Source organism: Podarcis cretensis (genome assembly GCF_951804945.1).
Source record: "Podarcis cretensis genome assembly, chromosome: 10".
Classification (NCBI taxonomy): Eukaryota; Metazoa; Chordata; class Lepidosauria; order Squamata; family Lacertidae; genus Podarcis; species Podarcis cretensis.
Genome location: NC_137179.1, coordinates 14,669,906 through 14,692,728, shown reverse-complemented (window position 1 = coordinate 14,692,728; position 22,823 = coordinate 14,669,906). Strand labels below are relative to the sequence as shown.

Sequence of the window (22,823 nt, the reverse complement as noted above, 5' to 3'; positions counted from 1 at the left end):
GATCAAACTGTGCACACAGAATAGGAGTGAGGCTTGTGGAAGCATACTACAACTACAGATTTATTAATCATAAATCAGGACAAAGAAACATGTCGTCTCTTTCTCATGTCATCTCAGAGAGAAAAGCAAAAGCAATACACAACGGAAGTTCCCAGCATACTGTGCTGGAATGTAAACAGACATGTGACACACAATAATCCCATGTCTGTTCCTTAAGGTGGAATGGAAATGTCAACAGAAACTGTACCATATACAGTCATACCTTGGATCCTGAATGCCTTACGAGTCTAACGTTTTGGCTCCCGAATGCCACAAACCTGGAAGTGAGTGTTCCAGTTTGCGAACATTCTTTGGAACCCGAATGTCCGACGCGGCTTCCTATTGGCTGCAGGAGCTTCCTGCAGCCAATCGGAAGCCACGCCTTGGTTTCCAAATGTTTTGGAAGTTGAACGGACTTCCGGAACAGATTCCGTTCGACTTCCGAGGTACCACTGTAGCTGCAACTGTCCCATCACAGTGGGAATGGTGCCCCCAGGATGAGACAGCATTAGTGCTATGTAATCTGTGAATATATTAGTCACATGAGAGCACTAGCGGAGGAAGGGGGGTACAGTGGGTGCAGCCTGCCCTGGGTGTCATCCCTGAGGGGGTGACATCACCGCCTCACCCCCCTGGGATGCTCGGCGCTAGCCATGGGCAGCGCCACTCTAGGATGCTCACCGTGGGCGGCACCCCCATGAGCAGCACGCCCCACCCCTGGGTGCACAGCGTGTGTGCTGCTCTGGGTGCCGGAGCAGCTAGTTCCCCTCTGCATGAGAGGTTCCTTGAACTTCCCGTCCTCTGGGAGCCAGTGTGGTGTAGTGGTTAAGAGTGGTAGACTCGTAATCTGGGGAACTGGATTCGCTTCCCCGCTCCTCCACGTGCAGCTGCTGGGTGACCTTGGGCCAGTCACACTTCTCTGACGTCTCTCAGCCTCACTCACCTCACAGTGTTTGTTGTGGGGGAGGAAGGGAAAGGAGAATGTTAGCCGCTTTGAGACTCCTTCGGGCAGTGATAAAGCGGGATATCAAATCCAAACTCTTCTTCTTCCTCTCTGATCCCTGGATCTGTTCGCAAGGCTGAAGCAAGAGGTTCCATTTTAAAGATGAAGAACTATGAGAAGGAGCAACAGAGGCAAAAGTTAGTGAGGTCAGATGCCTTGAAGTTGCCCATCACAAGTACTAGGCAGTAGACTGAGCTGGCAAACAGGTCACTTGGACACAATCTTTCCCACTATGGTGAGCTGTATTGTGTTAATATATATATATAAGTTTCTAAATTACTGTATATGTGTGTGTGAAATTTCTTAATAAAACATATGCAAATAAATACATGAATCCTGTTTTCTGATGTATCACCTTTAGTACAGAATGTATTACTTTGTCCACTAAAATGAACGGTATGTTGGCTTTTTTAAACAAAAATCTTTCTAGGAAACTATTTGTATTTTAACAAAACTCCATAAAAGTAATGGATTCTGAAAGCGAAGTCACTCTTTGCAGTACACCGTGACTGGAGTTTCATCTATTCTTGGCTGTTTTCGTTCAAATAGCGTAAATATTTTGAGTGTCTTCGCCGAGCCAATTTTCAGAGAGGCCTTTTCATTAAACACTTCCAGATTCAGGTGCCTCAAAAGCAGCCCCAAATTTCCACATCGGTCTGCTGAATGCCAGGCTCGAGTTACAAAAATGACTGTGCAAGTTGGCTCATTCAAAGGTAGGCTTTCAGAAAGCATCTTGGGCAATTTTCATCAGGGCCACCAGACCTGAACAATGGAAGAAAACGATATTCAAGCCTATGCACTAGGAACAGTTTCCACTGTCAGGAGACAGCAAGCTTCTGTGTACTGGTTATAGTTCTACATGTTTGCTTCGGAGCATAGAGTGACTTAAAGAAGTCGTCTTTCATGCTGATTGGATGGCTCTAGGATGCTGAAGTCACGAAATTAAAAGACGCCTGCTTCTTGGGAGAAAAGCTATGACAAACCTAGACAGCATCTTAAAAAGCAGAGACATCACCTTGCCAACAAAGGTCCGTATAGTAAAAACTATGGTTTTCCCAGTAGTGATGTATGGAAGTGAGAGCTGGACCATAAAGAAGGCTGATCGCCGAAGGATTTTTTTTTTATATATAAAATTTTTATTGAGTTTTCACATTTTATAGACACAGACACACACACACAGACCAAGACAACACATATAAAGTTTCATATCCTTACTTTCCTAACCCCAGTTCTTGACCTCCCCCCACCCCCCCTTCATACATCCTAATTCAATTAAATTAGCTCAGCAAGTTCATATCTCTCATCCTTTACATATTATTATTATTATATATATATATTTTTAAAGAAATACTTAATTCTTATTACTTGGCCAAATTTTACTTATCCAGTTTTCTTATAAATATTAAATCCTTTTCTAAGGTCGACTCGAATTCCTTCCACGAATTTCCCTTTTATCTTAAAAATAGGTCATAATAGTCAAACACAAAGGTCATAAACATTTTTTTAAAAAAATTCTTTCCCCCCCCCACCCCTGTTTCTGTCCCTTCCCAATGTCCCCATGTCCACAAAAACAGTTTTTAGCCTGGATTCCTCACATCTGAGGCCTTTAAATCTCTGTCAGTCTCTCTCTGCCGAGAGAGTAGCCCTCTTTGTTGGTCCTCAGGTCTTGAAGGAGTTCTAGCTCAGTCTCATCAGATTTTCTTCCATCCAAAATACTTGGTACCAGCTGCTGCGAAAGGTCAGCCAATCCATACTCAAAGAGGAAGCCCCAATCATATTTCTTGTTTCTTTTAAATTCAAATATTCCAAGTGTTCCAGGGGCTTCCTCCCTCCTCTTTCGCATCTTTCGCAGATTTGTAATCCAAAGGTCTTCTTCTTTGTGTTCTGACAATGTAGGCTTCTGGTTGGTACTCTCCATCTGTACTGGCCCTTGTTCCCTCTCCTCCTGTTCCGAAGTTGTCTCTTCTAATTCAGCTGCAGATTTTTTCCTGGTCAAGTCCATTGTGCATTCAGCAGAGTCACTTATTTTAGAGTTCAAGGTTATAAGTTGTTTACTCATAGCCGTAGTCTGCTCCTGCAACTTTCCCACGAGAAAGAACATTCTTTCTATCTCTGCCTGTAATTTTCCATCTGCAGCCATTGTAGTGTTTCAATGTTTCCCCTAGGGGGATTCTGGTTACTTAATAGTCTTTTCCCAACAGTCCGTTACTTTATTATTCACTACTTTGTTCCCAACCACTTTAATTTAAATGTAGCAAATTTAGTCCAGAAAGGTGTTAAATAATAAGATTTTTAACTTTCACTGCCCGTTTGACAGCTCCTTTGACAGCTGTCAAACTCCTTGTTCCTTTTTCTCCAGCTCACATACAGGACACTCCCGGGTCTGGGGGGGTTTAAACAAAAGCTTCTAAAATTCCACTCCCACTCTCCAGCGCAAATCTTCCTCTGTCAAATTCATGAAAATATTATCTTTTAAAAAACACCAAAAAGAAAAAACTCTCCACCTTAGTTCTCCGATCCTTGCTTTAAATCTTCTGTAAGCAGGGGGGTGCGGACTTCCCTTTAGCACATCCCCCGGTCGTACCGAATTCAAGGGTAGAAATTTTAAAGTCCAAATTCCATTCTACTCACGGATTAATTAGAGTCCGAATTTCAGGGAAGAAAGTCAGCGGTCTCCGGCCATGGCTCGCGGCTTCGCTCCACTGCAGTAGCGGTCCACTCACAGCACCACGCCGCTCCCCGTACCCTCTCCGCAGCCTTTAAAAAGGCTCTTCGTGGGTCGGGGGGGCGCTTTAGGTGCCCGCCGAGTCACCAAGTCCGCAGGCTTCAGCGCCTGCGGTTTCTGAGGGTCCCCGCGTCGCCGTCGCGGTAGAACCCTTCTCCAGCGGAGCCGATTCCCTCCGGAGCTCGGAGGGAATCCGCCATTAACCAGATCGCGCTAACCCGGAAGTCCTGATCGCCGAAGGATTGATGCTTTTGAATTATGGTGCTGGAGGAGACTCTTAAGAGTCCCATGGACTGCAAGAAGATCAAACCTCTCCATTCTTAAGGAAATCAGCACTGAGTGCTCACTTGAAGGACAGATCCTAAAGCGGAGGCTCCAAGACTTTGGCCACCTCATGAGAAGAGAAGACTCCCTGGAAAAGACCCTGATGTTGGGAAAGAACAAGGAGAAGGGGACGACAGAGGACGAGATGGTTGGACAGTGTTCTCGAAGCTACCAGCATGAGTTTGAACAAACTGCGGGAGGCAGTGGAAGACAGGAGTGCCTGGCGTGCTCTGGTCCATGGGGTCACGAAGAGTCGGACACGACTAAATGACTAAACAACAACAACAAGGATGCTGAAGATGGAGACCTTGCTGCTGAAAGAGTGATGGGTCATTGACTCCCTACGAACCCAGGCCATTGCAACCCTGCTTGGAATTCTTCCCAGCCAACAGTCCTTCCCAGGTAACCCCCTCCCTGGCCTTGTTTATCCCCTCCTCAGATGGTTTTACCTGCCTGGATTTGTCAGGAGTTGGAGTCAGGTGTAGATCAGCAATAAAACAATAAAGCAGTGAAGTTAACTCTTTATTCAAAGAAACAAAACAGCTCATCCCTAGTAGTCACAGCAACCCTTCCTAGTAAGGCAGTTGTGAGGACTGAAGGTTGCCGCATTCCCACTGCTCTCTAAGGCTCCTCCCCCAACGGCCTAAGGCTCCTTCGTCTTGCCTCTTATTGATCCGCCATCTTCATTTTTCTGTGTGTTCTGGGAGACTGGAGGCATGGGAGCTGGTCACAGCAGGAGGGGGAGACTGCCTGGCTTCTTCAGCAGCCTGCCTCACCTCTGTCTCCTGGCCCCTGTCCTCTCCTGCCTCTGAGTCTAGACTGCTCTCTGCCACAGCCTCTTCCTGCTCACTAAACCCTGTTACCATTTCAACTTCCGACACCTCCTCCTCCCAGGCTGCTCCCTCTTCTCCGTCTGACCACTCCTGTCACCCCATCACCAGTCCCCTGGCTCTGAGCCTTCTTCCCCTGGGGGTTCCCTTGGGGGTTCCCAAGTTGATACCTACCACCACCACCCCGCATGCAGCCAGACAAGACTATATCCTTAAACCATGACAATGCTTTTCTAACTTGTCTGGATGAGATGTGTGTGTGTGTGTGCGCGCGCGCGTGCATGTATAAACCTCTGGATTTTGCATGGCTTGTGTATAAAGGCGAGAGTCAGATCATTGGCTCTATCTACTTTTTGCCTCTGGCCCCCAGAAGGCTGTTTATGCGTGAATGTGGCCCCTGGGCTGGATAAATTTTGCCAGCGCCTGCTCTCTGAGCTCAGAAATGCCATTCCTGAGGGACGTGCCCCGTCAGGCAATAATATGGATTTGCCTGCTACGCTCAGAATGGGTGCCTGAGCTCCTTTGTGCACAATAATAGCCTATTGTTTGTCATTTTGTTCTAATTACTCATAAGATATATTGGCTCCATTTATTTTCTATTTGTTTTATGGTCTTGCCCTTATACTGGAAGGAATCAAGCTGTCAAGCAGAGACTGAACATGCTCCCTCCCTTGTGGTGGTTCAGGGAGCCGTCTAACCACATCCGGCAGAGGCCAGAGTGCCTAATTTCCTCCGGTGTTCTTGTCCTCCTCGCTGAGAGAATTGGGCAAAAGCCACCCGCCTTGATTTAGAAAATGATGGGAGATCTTTCTCAGATTTGTGGGGAGGGGAGAAATTTTGGGGGGAAAATTACAGGAACATAGGAAGCTGCCTTTTTGTTTACACTGGCTGGCAGTGGCTCTCCAGGGTGGTTTTTGTTTTGTTTTGTTTTTTTGTAGGGGGAATTCCTGGAGAAGATGCCGGGAATTGAACCTGGAAGATCTTCTGCATGCAAGGCAGATGCTGAGGTATAGCTGTTCAGACAATCAATTCTCACCTCTTATTGCTCTGCATCCAGTAAAAAAAATGGACTGAAGATCATCTCAGGGAAGGAAGCAAAGCTAGAGCTGGCAATGGCATGTTCCTTCTCCAAAGGCAAAGGACAGGGACAAAATGGGAATCACAACTTTTCATGGCATCAATCAATCAATCAATCAATCAATCAATCTTTATTGCGATCAAAAACCAGACAGCAAAGTTAACAGCAACAACATAACTGCTCGGCCTAATCTGCATACCACCCTGCTCTGCTGCATCAATTTTTCACACACACACATTTTCCGAAATTTTCTCCATCTCTACTTGCTGGCTGACAGTGCAGTCATAAACTTGCTTGCTAGAGAGCAAGCTGCCTTTGAGCTCAGTGCGAATTACTTCTGAGTCAACGTGCTTAGAATTGCGCTGTAATGGAGCTATCTGCCTAACCGTGTCGACTGAAACCAGTTCCTGAGCTGAGGAGTTCCTCCAAAGCTACGGTCTTAGAACATGTTGCACCTAGAGGCCTGCTGGAGACCAATCTAATCCAGTATCCTCTTCCCACAGTTGCCAAACAGATGCCTATGGAAAGCCCACAATCAGACACAAGCACAGGTCAGTTTTGTCCCCGCTTGTGATTCCCAGCAACTGGCGATCAGAAATTGACTGCTTCCGACAGTGGAGGTAGAATGTAGCCATTGTGGCTGGTCACCACTGATACCCTAATCCAGGGGTCAGCAAACTTTTTCAGTAGGGGGCCAGTCCACTGTCCCTCAGACCTTGTGGGGGGCTGGACTATATTCTGAAGAAAAAAAACGAATTCCTATGCCCCACAAATAACCCAGAGATGCATTTTAAATAAAAGGACACATTCTACTCATGTAAAAACACACTGATTTCCGGACCGTCCGTGGGCCGGATTTAGAAAGCAATTGGGCCATATCTGGCCCCCGGGCCTTAGTTTGCCTACCCATGCCCTAACCCACCTTGAATTGGTCTTTTCCCCTTTTGAAGCTATCCAAAGGTGATGACCATCACTACACCTTGTGATTCCCAGCAGCCGATAAGAAGAAGCAAGGGTGGCAATATCAACATTCCAGGGATTTTCTTTTCTTTTTTAATGTCCCTAGTTAACATGCGATCGTTTTAATGGCTTCCCCCTTTGTCCCTGTCTTCTGTCTTTGTTCCTGGCACTCTACGCCTGCGGTTCTCAAGGGAACAGAGAGGCAGATGTGCATCAACCAGTGACGACGTTTCAGTGAACTGTACTTCCGTTCCATTTTTCTGACCTCGGGGAACCATATTTCAAGGAATGCGGTGGGAAGGAAAGAGGAACTTGCAGCTCCTTCCAGAGTTTTGCGCTCCTCAGATTGCTTCTGCTTCTCTTCATGCCTCCCCCAGCGCTGCTGCCCCTAACTGAAAGGAGTTACAGCACAGTGTCCCACGCTCAGATGCATTTATTGCTTTTGAGCCGGAGGGGTGTAGTGGCAGAGTAGGGTCTTGTCTGGGACAGCAGGTGTGATGGCCTGGGATTCAGACTCGGAGGCTGAACCTGAGGAATCCCAGCCTGCACAGGAGTCCCCGCTTCCAGAACCAGCTGAGCCAGGGCTGGGGCCTGAGCCTGAAGGGTCCTCACCTGTGCTGGATCTTCAGGTGCAGGCACCAGCTGAGTCTGCTCTGGCTCCTGAGGTGATGGAGGACCCATTGCCTGCATGTGCTCCACTCTCAGCCCTGTCAGGGGAAGCTGAGGTTGCCTCTGGGTCCGGTAACCCTCCAGCCTCTCCTGAGCTGCAGAGGCTCAGGGCAGAAAGGTGGAGGGAACTAAGTTCCCGCAGGAGGAGTGCTCGCCTCCAGGCCAGGAGAGGCGAGTCACCTGTGAACCGGGGCTGCCCTATGCCTCGGGGCAGATAAAAGCCAGCCAGCCCCAGTCCCAGGTTGCAGGAGCAACATTGTTGGTAACCTGTTCCTGCCTGCACCCTGTCCTGCTCTTCTGCCAGAGTTCCTGACCTCACCCGACTCCCTGCCTTGTACCCAGCTTCAGCTTTGACAGACAGCCTCCATACAGCACCCTTGACCTTGGACTGGACTTGGACCTCGCCGCACGGCTAACCCTCGGGACCAGCACACCAGGGTTCAAACCCCACTCTGCCATGAAGCTCACTGGGTTGACCTTGTACCAGTCACTGTCTCTCAGCTTAACCTTCCTCACAGGGCTGTTGTGAGGACGAAATGGCAAGGGGGAGAAGCTTGCATGCCACATTTTCTCCCTTTGTTCCAGAATTTGTCCGGAATATCCCCTCTTCCCCATCCCAGTTAGGTGACTCCTGAAATGGGGAGAAAGAGGAGCACCCCCATCTCACAAGGCAAGATCTGCTTTACAGGAACCCTCAGGAGAAAACTCAACTTAACTCAGCACAGGCATACAACCTACAGCTCAGCAACTGCCCACGTTCCATCTTTCTCAAAGGAGCAGTTCTATAGGAATGGTCAAGGACATTCCTGTGCTCTGATGTTCAAATTCCATCTTTGTCAATGGGGCAATGGGGGGAAATAGACTAGGGGAGTGTGTCCTCATTGTCACCTCTAAGCTCTGGCAGAGAATTTTCTCTCAGTGTGCTGCAGGCAGAATCCTGGTCTAATTCATTGACTATCCTGCACGAAGCATGTAGTTACTTGCAGCACATTGGAAGAAATAGCTTTTTGGAGAAATAAAAAATAGAAGAGTTTGCAATGGCAGTGGAGGGGCGAGCCTTAACTTGCTCTTCATTCATTCTGCTGTATCACAGACGTATAGATGTCTCATTGTCTCCCTTTCTCCATGTGTGTCCCATCTCATCACAATGAATGATTGTGACATGTGCTTTTAGTTTTCATGGGTGGGGGATGACAATAGCTGGAGGGACAGAGAAACCAGTTTTTGAGTCAAGACACCTCTTAAACCATGGCAAATCTGAATGAAGCTCCTCTGCAGTTAATAAAAATAAAAACTCTTTTTAAAAAATGAACCTGCCTAACTACAATCCAGTCTCAAGATACAAGACGATATGATACGATAATCTTTATTGTCATTGTCCCATACAGAACAACAAAATTGAAAAAATCTACACCAGACATTCAAAAGCCAACAAGCCTGCTATCCCAGCTATTCCAACCTGGTTAGCCCCTAAAAACTCTGATGCCCCATAATTAAATACAATATTGTGATTCAAGGACCCGCCCCCCCTCGCTTGGGGATAAGAATGACACATGGACACAGTATTTTAGGTTAATGGGCTAGAAAAGGCCACAACTTTATTGATTACAGCATGTGAGAGGTACTGGCTTAGGCATTGGGAAAAACAGCAAAGTTTGACTCCACCGACTCAGGGAGGGGTGAGTCTAACAAGGGTTAACCACCAGTAGGGGGAGCCTGTTGATGCAAATACAACTGTAAGCTGATGTCACCGGGGGTCGTGCCATGGCCCCCAGCCCCAGCAGGGCATCGGACAGGATCCACGACCACCGGATTCCTTTAACGGAATACCCATAAGTGAAGGGGTAGGCGATGGCCACACCCTGCCCTTCCATACACCAACAACACATTCCAATGCCTAACCGCCACCGGAGCCCAAGAGGCTCGCCGCCTTGAAACCCGGCAGCGCAATGAGGAGAAGAGCTGCCACAGCCGCATTTCAGCAGCTAAACCCCGCCCCTGAGCTTCACACCGATTGGAAGACTGACTATGGCAAGTTCTTAAAGAAATGGGAGTGCCTGATCACCTCATCTGTCTCCTGAGAAATCTTTATGTGGGACAAGAAGCTACAGTTAGAACTGGATATGGAACAACTGATTGGTTCAAAATTGGGAAAGGGGTATGGCAAGGCTGTATATTGTCTCCCTGCTTATTTAACTTATATGCAGAATTCATCATGTGAAAGGCTGGGCTGGATGAATCCCAAGCCGGAATTAAGATCGCCGGAAGAAATATCAACAACCTCAGATATGCAGATGACACAATCTTGATGGCAGAAAGTGAGGAGGAATTAAAGAACCTTTTAATGAGGGTGAAAGAGGAGAGCGCAAAATATGGTCTGAAGCTCAACATCAAAAAAACGAAGATCATAGCCACTGGGCCCATCACCTCCTGGCAAATAGAAGGGGAAGAAATGGAGGCAGTGAGAGATTTTACTTTCTTGGGCTCCATGATTACTGCAGATGGTGACAGCAGTCACGAAATTAAAAGACGCCTGCTCCTTGGGAGAAAGGCGATGGCAAACCTAGACAACATCTTAAAAAGCAGAGTCATCACCTTGCCAACAAAGGTCCGTATAGTAAAAGCCATGGTTTTCCCAGTAGTGATGTATGGAAGTGAGAGCTGGACCATAAAGAAGGCTGATCGCCAAAGAATTGATGCTTTTGAATTATGGTGCTGAAGAGTCCCATGGACTGCAAGAAGATCAAACCTCTCCATTCTTAAGGAAATCAGCCCTGAGTGCTCACTGGAAGGAGAGGTCCTGAAGCTGAGACTCCAATACTTTGGCCACCTCATGAGAAGAGAAGACTCCCTGGAAAAGTCCCTGATGTTGGGAAAGAACAAGGAGAAGGGGACGACAGAGGACGAGATGGTTGGACAGTGTTCTCGAAGCTACCAGCATGAGTTTGACCAAACTGCGGGAGGCAGTGGAAGACAGGAGTGCCTGGCGTGCTCTGGTCCATGGGGTCACGAAGAGTCGGACACGACTAAACGACTAAACAACAACAACAACTTTTCAACCAGCAGTCGGGCTGCTGGGTGCTGGATGCATACCCAATGCCTTGTCCCAAACCTACTTACATCTGCAATCAATAAAGTTGTGGCCGATTTCAACCAAATACAAATACAAATGTCATGTGTCTTATTTGTACAGTTCACCCCTCACCGTGCTGCAGGCCTGGGCATGCAACGAGGCTTGCTCTGCAAGCCTATTTTACTTCCTCTTGCCAGCAACCTTCTCCTCAAACAGTTTCTATAAATTCAGGGCTATTTTATCAGTAATGGCAATTTGTTGCTAAGTCTACTTAACAGGCAAAAGCAATCAGGTGAAACACAGGAGCAGGGCCCCTTCAGATCTTAAATCACATGGAGGTTCATAGTCTTGTGGCACTTCCAAATGTGTTGGGCTACAACTTCCAGCAGTCAGCATGGCAGGTCAAAATGTATGGAGGGCACCCAGCTGCGGAAGGCTGCCCTAATCTAAGAACCAACAAAGGCCGCTCTGACTTGCAATAAAGTCAGCGAGGAAAGGAGATCTCTCCTTTGACTGGATTGAATTTATCTCTTTAAAATTGGCTTGATTGAATCAAAAGCCGTTTGTCGCCCTCTGAAGAACTTCCTTTCCCGGATCCAGGGAGAAGAAAATGAGATGTCTTGCATTCCTCAAGCATAATTCACTGCCAATAAAACCCGAGATGTTTCGCGGCCATTCAAATTTCCACCTTGTAAACCTGGAAAACTGGTCCTCGTGCCCTATTAGTATACAATATAAGGCTCCAAGTACGTTTTATAAGGTTAAGACTTAGTGCCATGTGGCAATGGATTAACCATTTTCCGTTCTGCCCATAAATTGGGGAGCAAAGGTGTTACAACACTGCAGAATAAGAGCAAGAGAGGGAGAAAAGAGAGAGCCCTTTGCTAAGAAAGCCTTGGTTGAAGTTGGACCAAACCGATGAGCTCATCCTTTCCTTCGGTTAAAAAAGAAAATGATCTATAAGCCGAAAGAATGGAAGAGAGTATTTGAAAAATGTTATGTATATCTTCTTCTGCACTCTTTGATAATAGTCCAGAAAAAAAGAGAATTGGGTTTATCATGGTCATACTAGTAGCACATGTGACACTAAATGAGACCAGTGGTTCAGCTTGTCCAGTATTGTTTGTTCACACGGACAGCTGACCTCCAAGGATGGGATGGTCAAAGCTGAGGTGGAAACAGCTCTCTATTGCTCTGCCCAGACAGTGAGGTCCAGCTCCGAGGGCCTTCTGGAAGTTCCTTCATTGCGAGAAGCAAAGCTACAGGGAACCAGGCAGAGGGCCTTCTTGGTAGTGGTGCCCGCTCTGTGGAATTCCCTCCCATCAGATGTCAAAGAGATAAACAACTACCTGACATTTAGAAGACATCTGAAGGCAGCCCTCTTCAGGGAAGTTTTTAATGTATCACATTTTAATGTATTTTTAATCTTTGTTGGAAGCAGCCCAGGGTGGCTGGGGAAGCCCAGCTAGATGGGCGGGGTACAAATAACAAATTATTATTATTATTATTATTATTATTATTATTATTATTATTATTTATTAGGCTGGATGACGAGGGGCGGTGGGAGGCAGCAGCCAGGGAACCCCCAAGGGATATCCCAGAGGAGGAAGGCTCAGAGCCTGGGAACTGGCGGTGGGACACCGAGGAGAGGTCAGAGGGAGAAGTGTGGGAGGAAGTGTTGGAAGCTGACGGGGCAACAGGGTTTAGTGAGCAGGAAGAGCCAGTGACAGGAAGCAGTTCGGACTCTAAGGCTAAAGCAGAGGAGGGGGATCAAGAGGCTGCTGAAACATCCAGGGAGTCTCCCTCTTTGGGTGTGACAAGCTCCCCCTCCTCACCCCAACCCAGTTTTCAATAATTTGCAGGATAATGAGGAGAGCTGAACAGAGGTCAGAGGTGTGTAAACACAGTTTGAGACAGCTTGGGAAACATCTAGGAGAGGAGGAGCCTTAGAAGAGGTGGAAGGCAGGGACCTTCAACCCTGGCAACTGCTTTATAGGTGCAAGACCTACTGGGAAGGGTTTGCTGATTTGCATGCTGTTTCCCTGAATAAAAAGTTGACTTTACTGACAACTGACTCTGTGTCTTTCTTCCTGACCTGCGTCTGACTCCCAGCCCTGACACTCTCTGAGGCGAACCAGGAGCCAGGAACTGGAAGCCAGAGATAGCTAAAGGGATGGACAGAGCAATCCAAACTACAAGAAGCTAGGGTGATTTACACAGGGGTAAATTATGCCGGTATAACTTACCCCTATACTGAACTCAGTTCAGGAGCAGGGCTCAGCCTGGCAGAGGAAAAGTAAGCCTTTGTCAAATTCTGCTTTAAAGAACAACATTGGGAATAGGGGTAAGTCTCCCCCCTGCCCTTCCCCACAATGCCCCTTTACCCTGGCTCAGCTGAGCCGGCTTTGGCTGAGATGGCTGAGTCCCAACCAAGCTAGGATGGGAGACTTCACCCAGCTCAGTCTGTGATTGACCTATTCCCACACATCTTGGGTCTGGCTTGCTTCCTATGTGAGCACCAGGCAAGAGCCTTTTTTGTTTCCACGTACCTTTTGGATACCAGATGTTCTATACTTTTCTAGCTATGTGGTTTTTATTTCCCTGACCTCACTCTATTTTTTTTTTTTTGATTTCATATTTATTAAGATTTTTAAATACAAATGCATAAATAAAAATTACTTATATCATAACATAGTTTCGTCTCTTCTTTGGACTCCCTCACATCTCCCGCTCCCACTTACATCGTTGCAGAAAATTTTTTCCAAGCAAATTACCCACTTGTTTACAATATTTATCTCCGCTCATTTAGATAGAGTCTAACAATTCTCCAAAAAAAAAATTTATATTTTCCTTATTTCTCACTTATCATCAAGATCAAATCTAATTCAATGGTAGGCAGTTATTTATGATCTAGCATCCTTCTTAGCATTCAACCAAATTACAGTATTTCTGTAAATAAGTCTTAATTTTCCCCCAACCCTCCTCAACCCTCTCTTCTCCCAGGTCTCGGATCCTGCCAGTCATCTCGGCCAGTTGCATATAGTCCATCAGCTGCATCTGCCACTCTTCCAGTGTGGGTAGATCTTGAGTTTTCCAATTCTTAGCGATGAGTATCCTTGCTGCCGTTGTTGCATACATAAAAAATGTTCAGTCCTTCTTTAACACCTTCTGGCCGACAATACCCAGAAGGAAGGCCTCTGGTTTCTTAGTAAAGGTATACCTAAATACCTTCTTCAGCTCATTATATATCATTTCCCAGAAGGCCTTCACTTTAGGGCAGGTCCACCAGAGGTGAAAGAATGTTCCTTCATGTTCTTTACATTTCCAACATTTATTATCAGACAAATGGTATATTTTGGCAAGTTTAACTGGGGTCATGTACCATCTATATATCATTTTCATTACATTTTCCTTCAGAGCATTACATGCAGTGAAGTTCAACCCAGTGGTCCACAACCTTTCCCAGTCCTCAAACATAATATTATACCCAATGTCCTGAGCCCACTTTATCATGACCGATTTAACCATTTCATCTTGTGTATTCCATTTTAACAGCAAGTTATACATTCTTGACAATACCTTAGTCTTTGGCTCTAACAATTCTGTTTCCAACTTCGATTTCTCCACCTGGAACCCTACCTTTTTATCATTTTTAAAAACTTCTTTAATCTGAGCGTAATGTAACCAGTCTCGCACTTTATCCTTCATTTTCTCCAAACTCCGCAATTTCCAATTGTCTCCGTCTTTTTCTAATATTTCCCAATATTTTGGCCATTTGGCCTCCATATTGGGTCTTTTTCGGGCCTTAGCTTCCAGAGGTGAAAGCCACCTCGGAGTTTTGTTTTCCAATAAGTCTTTGTATTTTGTCCAGACATTGAATACTGCTTTCCTGACAATATGGTTCTTAAAAACCTTATTGATCTTAACCTTGTCATACCATAGATATGCATGCCAACCAAAAGCATTGTTGAAACCTTCCAAGTCCAATATATCAGTGTCTTCGAGAAGTAGCCAGTCTTTTAGCCAGCAGAAAGCTGCGGCTTCATAGTACAGCTTTAAGTCTGGCAGGGCGAAGCCCCCTCTTTCTTTCGCGTCAGTTAGTATCTTAAACTTAATTCTGGGCTTTTTGCCCTGCCAGACAAACTTAGATATATCTCTCTGCCACTTCCGGAAGCACTCCGTCTTGTCCACAATCTGCAATGTTTGAAACAAAAACAACATTCTTGGCAATACATTCATCTTAACAGCAGCAATTCGGCCTAACAAGGAAAGCTTCAATTTTGTCCAGCTATCCAAGTCTCTCTTAATTTCTGACCAGCATTTTTCAGCCCTGACCTCACTCTAAGGCCCCAGCTGCACTATACCTTTAAGGCAACATCTTGCCACTTTAAACCGTCATGGCTTCCCCCAGAGAATCCTGGGAAATGTAGTGTGTTAAGGGCACTGAGGGTGTTATGAGATCCCTTATTTCTCTCCCAGAGCTAGAATTCGCCGAGTGGTTTAACAATCAATGTTTCTTCCCAGGGGACTCTGCAGATTGTAGCATAGTGAGGGGAAAATTATAAGTCCCTGCAAACTGTCCTAAGAATGTTTGTTAGAGCGAGGCCATGAAATTGTATATGTAAATATTTTTAAAGAAATAAGTGTTGTGCTAATATTGTCAAACAAACAAAGAAGTTGTAAATTAAGTTTATGGAATGAGCCTCATACAGAATGCTGAGATTATCTGCATAGCCGTAGCAAAATCAAAATAGGCCCAGACTGTTGATTTACATTCTTTCCCCACCTTGCCAAGTTTGTTAGCGTTAATAAAAAAAAGAAAAACAAAATCTAACGGCTTAGAAAAAAACCATCGCCCCATATCAGAAAGATATAAAGTTTTGATGAGCTGTAATTGAAACCTGTGAGGCAGGTCTAAACCATCTGCCTCACTGCTTTAAAAGTACACCATGAGTTATCACCTCCTACTAATTGAAAAATTAATATTTCAGGCACCTCTTGGAAAGCAGTACCTGTGATCCATACCAACATTCATCAGGGGTTTAATTCAGGGTTCAAAATCACAGGGGAAGCCACTTCAGTTTCCACACACACACACACACACACACACACATACACACACACACAATTTGGAAGGGGGCTCAGGGGGTTTGCCTCCAGTCTCCCTGCTCACATGTAGGTTTTGCAGAATGCTCAAATACAGCTAGAACAGGAGTGAGGAACCTTTTTTCACATTCTCTTCAGGGTTCAATCCTACAGAGTTTTCAGGTAGGGTAAGGGAGACCCATCAGAAAACCTGGCAAGACAACATTGAGTGAGATGTACTAATGATCTGACTCATATCTCGTTCCCTAAAAATGTGAATTTCCTCCTCTCTTTTAATCTTCATGTTTTAGTGGGAGTTAAAGTTTTGTTCCACCCCAGTTTTTATGCTGCATTCATGTGACCCCACTCTTGGCTTTATTAGTGTATGAAATTGATTTTAGGACTTTTTACTGTTTTCGTTGTGTTCTATTTGGTTGACTTGTGTGTTCTTGAAAGCCACTTTGCGTTCATTTCATAAAGAATAACAAGAGTGCAAATTTCTGAATGAATAAATGCCCTAGGTTGAGCTGGGAGAGTGTGATTGGCCCAAGGTCACCCAAGGAATGGAGAAATGGGGAGCTGAACCTTGGTCACTCAGGTCCTACTCTAACTAGTGGGCAGCACATTAATTCTCAATACTGAGCAGGGACTGGGAACGTGTGACCCTCCAGATGTTGTTGGACTACGATTCTTGTCATCCCTGAAAAATTGGCAATGTTGACTGGGGCTGATGGGAGTTGTAGTCCAACGCCATTGGAAGGGTTGCAGTTTCTCTATCTCGGACACAGAGAGTTTGTGAGCATTCTTTCAGTCCTGCTGACATCAAAAAAGCATTTCTATTGGCTGATATCCAGCAGTGGACTTCCCTACTAGATACATTCAGTATTACTGCAATATTAATTCTGTGCATCCTCATGCTAAGTTCATTTAAACCTTCTCCTTGAGCAAACGGTCTTGTTTTAAACTCTTCTATTTCCATTTGTTTATCTTGCAGTATCACTTTAAGCCCCAACCCATGCTTAAGCACCTCCTCTAATTTTGTTTTAACCCTGCACTTATTTAAAAGTTCAGTATTATTATTCCATCTTATTCTTTTATCCTTTCTTCATAAACTGTTTTGGGGGAGATTTGCTGGATAGGCAGAGGCAGTACACATAAATAAGAATGTGATATGCAGAGGCCTGTCTCCACCCCGAGCCATAAGTTTAGTATTGTGGGTCCAATTTTATGCAGCTCCCTCCCTGTTGAATGTCCAGCACCTACTGAAGACCTAAAAATAAATAAATCAAGCAGGCATTTTATAGTTTTAACTGAGGTTTTTAAAATTATTTTTGTACACCACTTAGACATACATGTGGCATGTTGATTGCCAAAATAAAAAAGAGGTATATGGACTGGGAGGAACCCCAGCCTAAAACTGCTGCTGATTAGCGCAGGTTAGATAGACCAATGGTTTGACTTGGTATAACAATTTCTTATACTTTGAAGATGTTCTGTGGACAGGGGAACAGGTAGATGGGCCAGGAAGCCTATGGATCATTGCCAGGCTGCTGACATTTCACAAATAATTTGCTGCTGGGAGCCTAGATCTTAAGTAATCAAAAAGGGCCACTCTCGCCAGATCGTGAACTTTTGTTGCAGGGAGAGAAAGAGGATGGAACCAGCTGGCTCTGCTACTAAAGTCAGAAACGGTGCCAAGACTCTGTTGCCCAGAGATCTAGAAAGACAAGTTGTTCTCCAAAAATGCCTTCATCAATTTATCGCTTCTTGTAAGCGCTAAGGAAATCTGATGAAATGTAGAATATTGCCCAAGAAAAAGAATGATTTTTTTAAAAAAGCATTTCCCCTGCAACCCTGGCTTCATCCTCAGATGGAAACAGATGTGGTGATGTTAGAGAATTCATAATCATCAGAATTTTCTGACTTTTGCTTTTGCTTTGTTTTTTTTAATTAAAAACAGGCACTGGGTGCTTTGATTTTTATTTGGAGCAGAGGTGCTGGGAGAGGTTTAACCCATGTCCTCTGTATGTCATTTTCCTAATCTAAACAAGGGACAGGATTATGAACACCATTCTGGTGTCTGTGTTCCACCCACTGCCTCCAGTGGGGCAGTCTTATGAGGGAGCCAATCAAATCAGGGAAATGGCGCCTTCAAAGTGTTTTGGACTACAGTTCCCAGCAGCCTCACAATTAACCAAAAGATCCAATATATGAACAGGTTTCTGATCAGCCCTCCTACCTCAGCGCCAGTCACACAACCATTCAGAACTGGCATCTTAGATTCCATCTGTTTAGGAGGATCTTTTGCCTATCTGTGTATAATTTCACTCTTCTTTATACTGAGCATCATCTGACGTTTTGTTGCCCATTCAGGAATTTTGTAAGGATTGTCACTGCCTCTTTGGAATGGCCCTCTCCCGAATAATTTGTACCATCCAAAAACTTGGCTACCTCATTATTCATCCATGACTCTGGCTCATCTTATATGTATGAACTGGCCTGGCGTTTGATGAATGTATTATATAAATAGCTTGTTAGAGTTGCATTTTGAGCAAATCTGGAATTTGGCTGCCTGTAGGTTTTATTCCTTTAAATGTTTTTCCCCCCCAAATGCCATCCAAAATGCAACAATGAATACTGTGTGAATCCACAGAATCAGCAGGGTCACAGGAATTGGGAGCTTAGGTCTTGCTTCAGCTACCATCTCCTGTACAAATTAAAACTGATTGTCCCTGTGATGATGCACAACTAAATATTTAAACATCCGACACGGGAATTGGAAACGGATGAAGCAGAATTCACTCAAGTCACACACAGCAACTTTCTGTCTAAGGAGTATTTGGGCCTAATTAAGTGAATTATCATTAATGAGTATACAAATGTTATTCTCTATATGCTCCACATTCGGTTATAGAATGCACAGGCAAACAAAATGGCTAAGGATAAATAACTTAAAAACCTAGAACCCTATATAAAAGAAGGGGTTAATTTGTGACTACTTAGGCCTAGTCCACACTCCTGCTTGTCCAACCACTTCCCCCCAGGGAAAACCTGCTCTTTACAGCTGAATTTGAGAAAAGTCAATCAGGTTTTCTGTGGACTGATGTTTGCTCCAATTCAGCAGGAAAGAGCGGGTTTCACCAAGCAAGGGACTAGTGGAAGTGGGGATGAGCCCTAAAACAGCCCCATTCTCCTATTATCATGGATGGGCAACCATATGTTGTTGAACTGCAGCTCCAATCATCACTGGTCATTGACCATGCTGGCTGGGACTGATGGGAGTTGAAGCCTGTGACGGAAAAGTTTGTTTTTGCTGGGGCAGGTTGGGTCCCCAAGTATTTTTCTTTTTCTTTTCCCCATGCTAGAAAAGGGTTAATGTATGGCAGCCTCTGATAGGCCAAGGTTCCAGGAGGGGGGTTGAAAAGGAGAGGATTGGAGAGACAGGGAGTGAGTTTTGGAGGGAGTGTTGGGAGGAGGTTTTGGAGTAGGTTGGGATTGAAGTTGGGAAGATAGGAAGATCGGGAGTGAGAGTTGGTTTTAGGTAGGAACATCCACTCTGAGGAAAATATCACAAGCTAGAGAAAGAGTCTATGAGTTTGGTGTGAAGGACAGTTTGTGGTGTCTTGTAAGAGTAATTAGGCCAGGAATTAACTGGGAAGTTGAGGTTGAGATAGGAGAAGTAGAAGCTGTAAAGAGACAGTCTACTTAGGTCTCATTCCAGTCAGGAGGGAAGAAATTCTTCTAGTAAGAGAAGACTCCCAAACTAGTGAAACCTTGGGTCTATTACTTGGAGTACCACAGGTGTAGGGTTGTCTAAGAGGTGTGTAACTGACAGAAAGTAGCACCTTGTTAAGAACCAAAGTATTAAATGAACCAAAGTATTAAGTGTGAAACAACTGAGACAACCTTAAAGTGAAATAACATTGTAAACTGAAGTATCCTAAGTTTTATCCGCTCATGTCATAGACTTCCTTGTTAAATAAAATCGCTATTGTTTAGGAGTCTCAGGCTGGATTTGTTCAAATAATTATTAAGTTTTACCTCACGCAAGTCCCCCACAACATAATCTGAGGTAGTCTGCGGGAATCCGTGGGATTGGTGTTCTGTGAGTTGGGTGTACACTCTATTTTTAGGTGAGAGGACGGGCCCAACAGTGCCAGGGGAAAAAGTGCCATTGCAAGTCCAACAACATCTGGAGGGCCATTGGTGTAGCATGTTTTGACATATTTTCCATAAATGCTTTGAAATAAACTTGTGAATGAACAGGGGTAGACAAACCTGTTTCTGCACGGTAGGGAGTCATGATGGCTACAAAATATTGATGATTTTAAACTAGGTGGCAAACCCAGCTTTGCCTCGGTATAATTAATGTACGAAATGGCCCCTTAACTCTCATTTATTCTTACCGAACAACACACGGCAATGTGGGTGCCTCTCTAGATGTTGTGACACAACTGAGCACAAAGGTTCATGAGGTGGAGGTGCTGGTCTTCATCTATGTTTGGATGCCGGGTGCCATTTTGAATCAAGGTGGCAGACCAAAACATGACTTCAGCATGACTTTGCCCAGTTTGATGTGATGGTTACAAACGAGGTTTCCTGGGGTGGTGGAGTTGCTTTTCAACTATGAATGCGTTGGAGGCAGCCAGCCATGCATCAGTATATGTTTGTACAGCCCCCAAACTCACAAATTACACTATTCATTTAGAAATCTCTTTTGTTGTCTTTGTTTCTTAGCATTCACAGGCAGCTCTGGGTAATTTCTGCTAGTCTTATATAATAATGCCTTCTAATCAATTTGCAATCCTTACAAATGTGGGTTCCCAGAGGTATACCTGGATTCCAAATTATCAAAGATCCTCAGAAGTTTGTATATATTTAGTCTGAACACCTAAAGCAGCTCTGTTGGCTTATATCATGTTTAAATACTGTTTAGAAAGGTGGGGCAGGGAGAGAGAGAGACTTAAAAACAACCCCGAGCGTTCTTTGCTTATAAGCAAATGATTGGGTCTTTCAATGAGGAGATTAGTGCACTGAACCATCCATAATATAGGCTTCATTTGCCACTCTTACATGAGAGGGAGCTGGAGTATAAAGTTATAGCAAGGACTTAAACAACCTTTAAAACTTAATGAGGGGTGCCCAGATTTGCCTGTGAAAGGAAGATTATCGGACAAAACTGGACACCTTCCTTCTTCATTCATGTTCCATTTCCATTACTCATTGTCCTCGTTCTTGAAGTCAATGGTTTGTTAAGCCACATTGCCTAATGTCAGGGAAGGGTGGGGATGTGTATGGTGGGGTTACCTAGTAAAAACAACAACCCATATTCTGACTGACAGGGAACACGTCAGACCAATACTTGGCAGTCAAGCCACCTTTCCACACTTAAAATGGCCTTGACAAAATGGCCCCCTTGGTGCCTTCTATGTGGTATCGGATCTACATACTTTCCATAATTTCAGAAGTTAAATGAGGGACACTTTTCTAACACAGAGGGAGACACAAGAAACTAGCTTAATTTGCGGTGTATCGTTTGTAGAAGCCAATCCTGGGTCTTTAGTCACCTGTGAGAAATGCTCTGCCCATGTTAATAACATACCATGAGAAACCAGTGGGCTGGTCCAAATGTAATGTCTAACCATGGCTGGGCACTTTCTGCTCAACCATTATGTCCATGCCCTCCCTCCCTCCCTCTCAATTGCTCAGATGACCTCCTTTAATTCCAGTTTCATGGCAAACCATAGTTTACCATTTTGTCCAGCTGGTATCCATCAGAACAGGTATGGCAAAAGGCAGTGAAGGCAACAGGAGGTGGAGTCAGTGCCATAGGCATCAACTCCATAGGGCTGAGATGTCTTCACCTTCACCTCCCCCAACCCCAGCAAAGTCTTACACCTTTTGAGACACCTTCTTATTCTAGCTGTACACCTTACGTCAAACAGATTTCACAAGGATTTCCATCACTAGATCTCCCCAAACCTACTGGACTCTGCTCCCACAATGAGCCATGGGGCAGGGGGACATGACCCACAACAAACCAAAGAACAATATCCCTCCTTAGCCAGAAGTCTCTGCACCGTTTCTCTCAAGAACTAGAATTTTTGTTCTCAAGCGTTAGCAAACTAACCACATATTCACTCTTCCCTGAAAACACACAATTCGCAGGGTTCCAATGTTATGTTTGATTCTGAGATTCTTATGCAGCCATTTCAGGTCATCCTTTAACACGGAGCAGTGATCATTTAACATTACACTTTGGGCTGAATTAAGCTATGCCTGGTATAACTCTAAACCCTGAAGGAATCCTTAGGTGATGTGCAGTCTATTCAGGCCACGAGCTTCAGGTTCAGTTAGATTGCTTCATGTCTTCAATGCTGAGCCTGACTTCCTAGTTCCTCGCAGCTACATCTAAAATTTAAGATTGCCTTGGGATTGCAATCATTTGAGCAGCAAACCCCCCCCCCCCTTCTTGCAATCTTGTGTTGGGCTATTAGAAGCTAACAGTACACAGCTCTTATATAATGATAAAAATATATCAGTATCAAGATCCAAGTGCTCAGTGTCGTCACTTCCACTGTGTATTATTATTAATCGAGCCTGGAGGATGCGGACCATTTGGATCCCTTCCAATTGGGATTCAGGCCTCACCATGGGACTGAAACTGCCTTGGTCGCGCTGGTTGATGATCTCCGGCGGGCTAGGGACAAAGGTGAGAGCTGTTTCCTAGTTCTGCTGGATCTCTCAGCAGCCTTTGACACCATCGACCATAACATCCTTCTGGACCGTCTAGAGGGGCTGGGAGCTGGGGGCACTGTTATACGGTGGTTCCGCTCCTTCCTCATGGGCCATGTCCAGAAAGTGGTGGTGGGGGATGAGTGTTCAGACCCCTGGGCTCTCACTTGTGGGGTGCCTCAGGGTTCCGTCCTCTCCCCCATGCTTTTAAATATCTATATGATATCTCTCTGCTGGGAGAGATCATCAGGGGGTTTGGGCTGTGTGTTCATCAGTATGCAGATGACACCCAGCTCTACTTC

The 22,823-nt window shown here is 45.0% G+C and overlaps 2 long non-coding RNA genes across 2 annotated transcripts in view; both read right to left on the bottom strand.

Annotated features, from left to right (window-relative positions):
- The window catches only part of LOC307225407, a 503,606-nt gene that overhangs the window by 423,929 nt on the left and 56,854 nt on the right, over positions 1 to 22,823 (bottom strand). The gene's annotated exons all lie outside the window — the stretch shown is intronic.
- On the bottom strand, positions 1,450 to 8,856 carry LOC307225707. The gene is made up of 3 exons (XR_013843147.1): positions 8,075 to 8,856; positions 6,979 to 7,461; positions 1,450 to 1,804 (listed from the first exon to the last, which is right to left on the bottom strand). It is a non-coding gene; the product is annotated as an uncharacterized lncRNA (long non-coding RNA).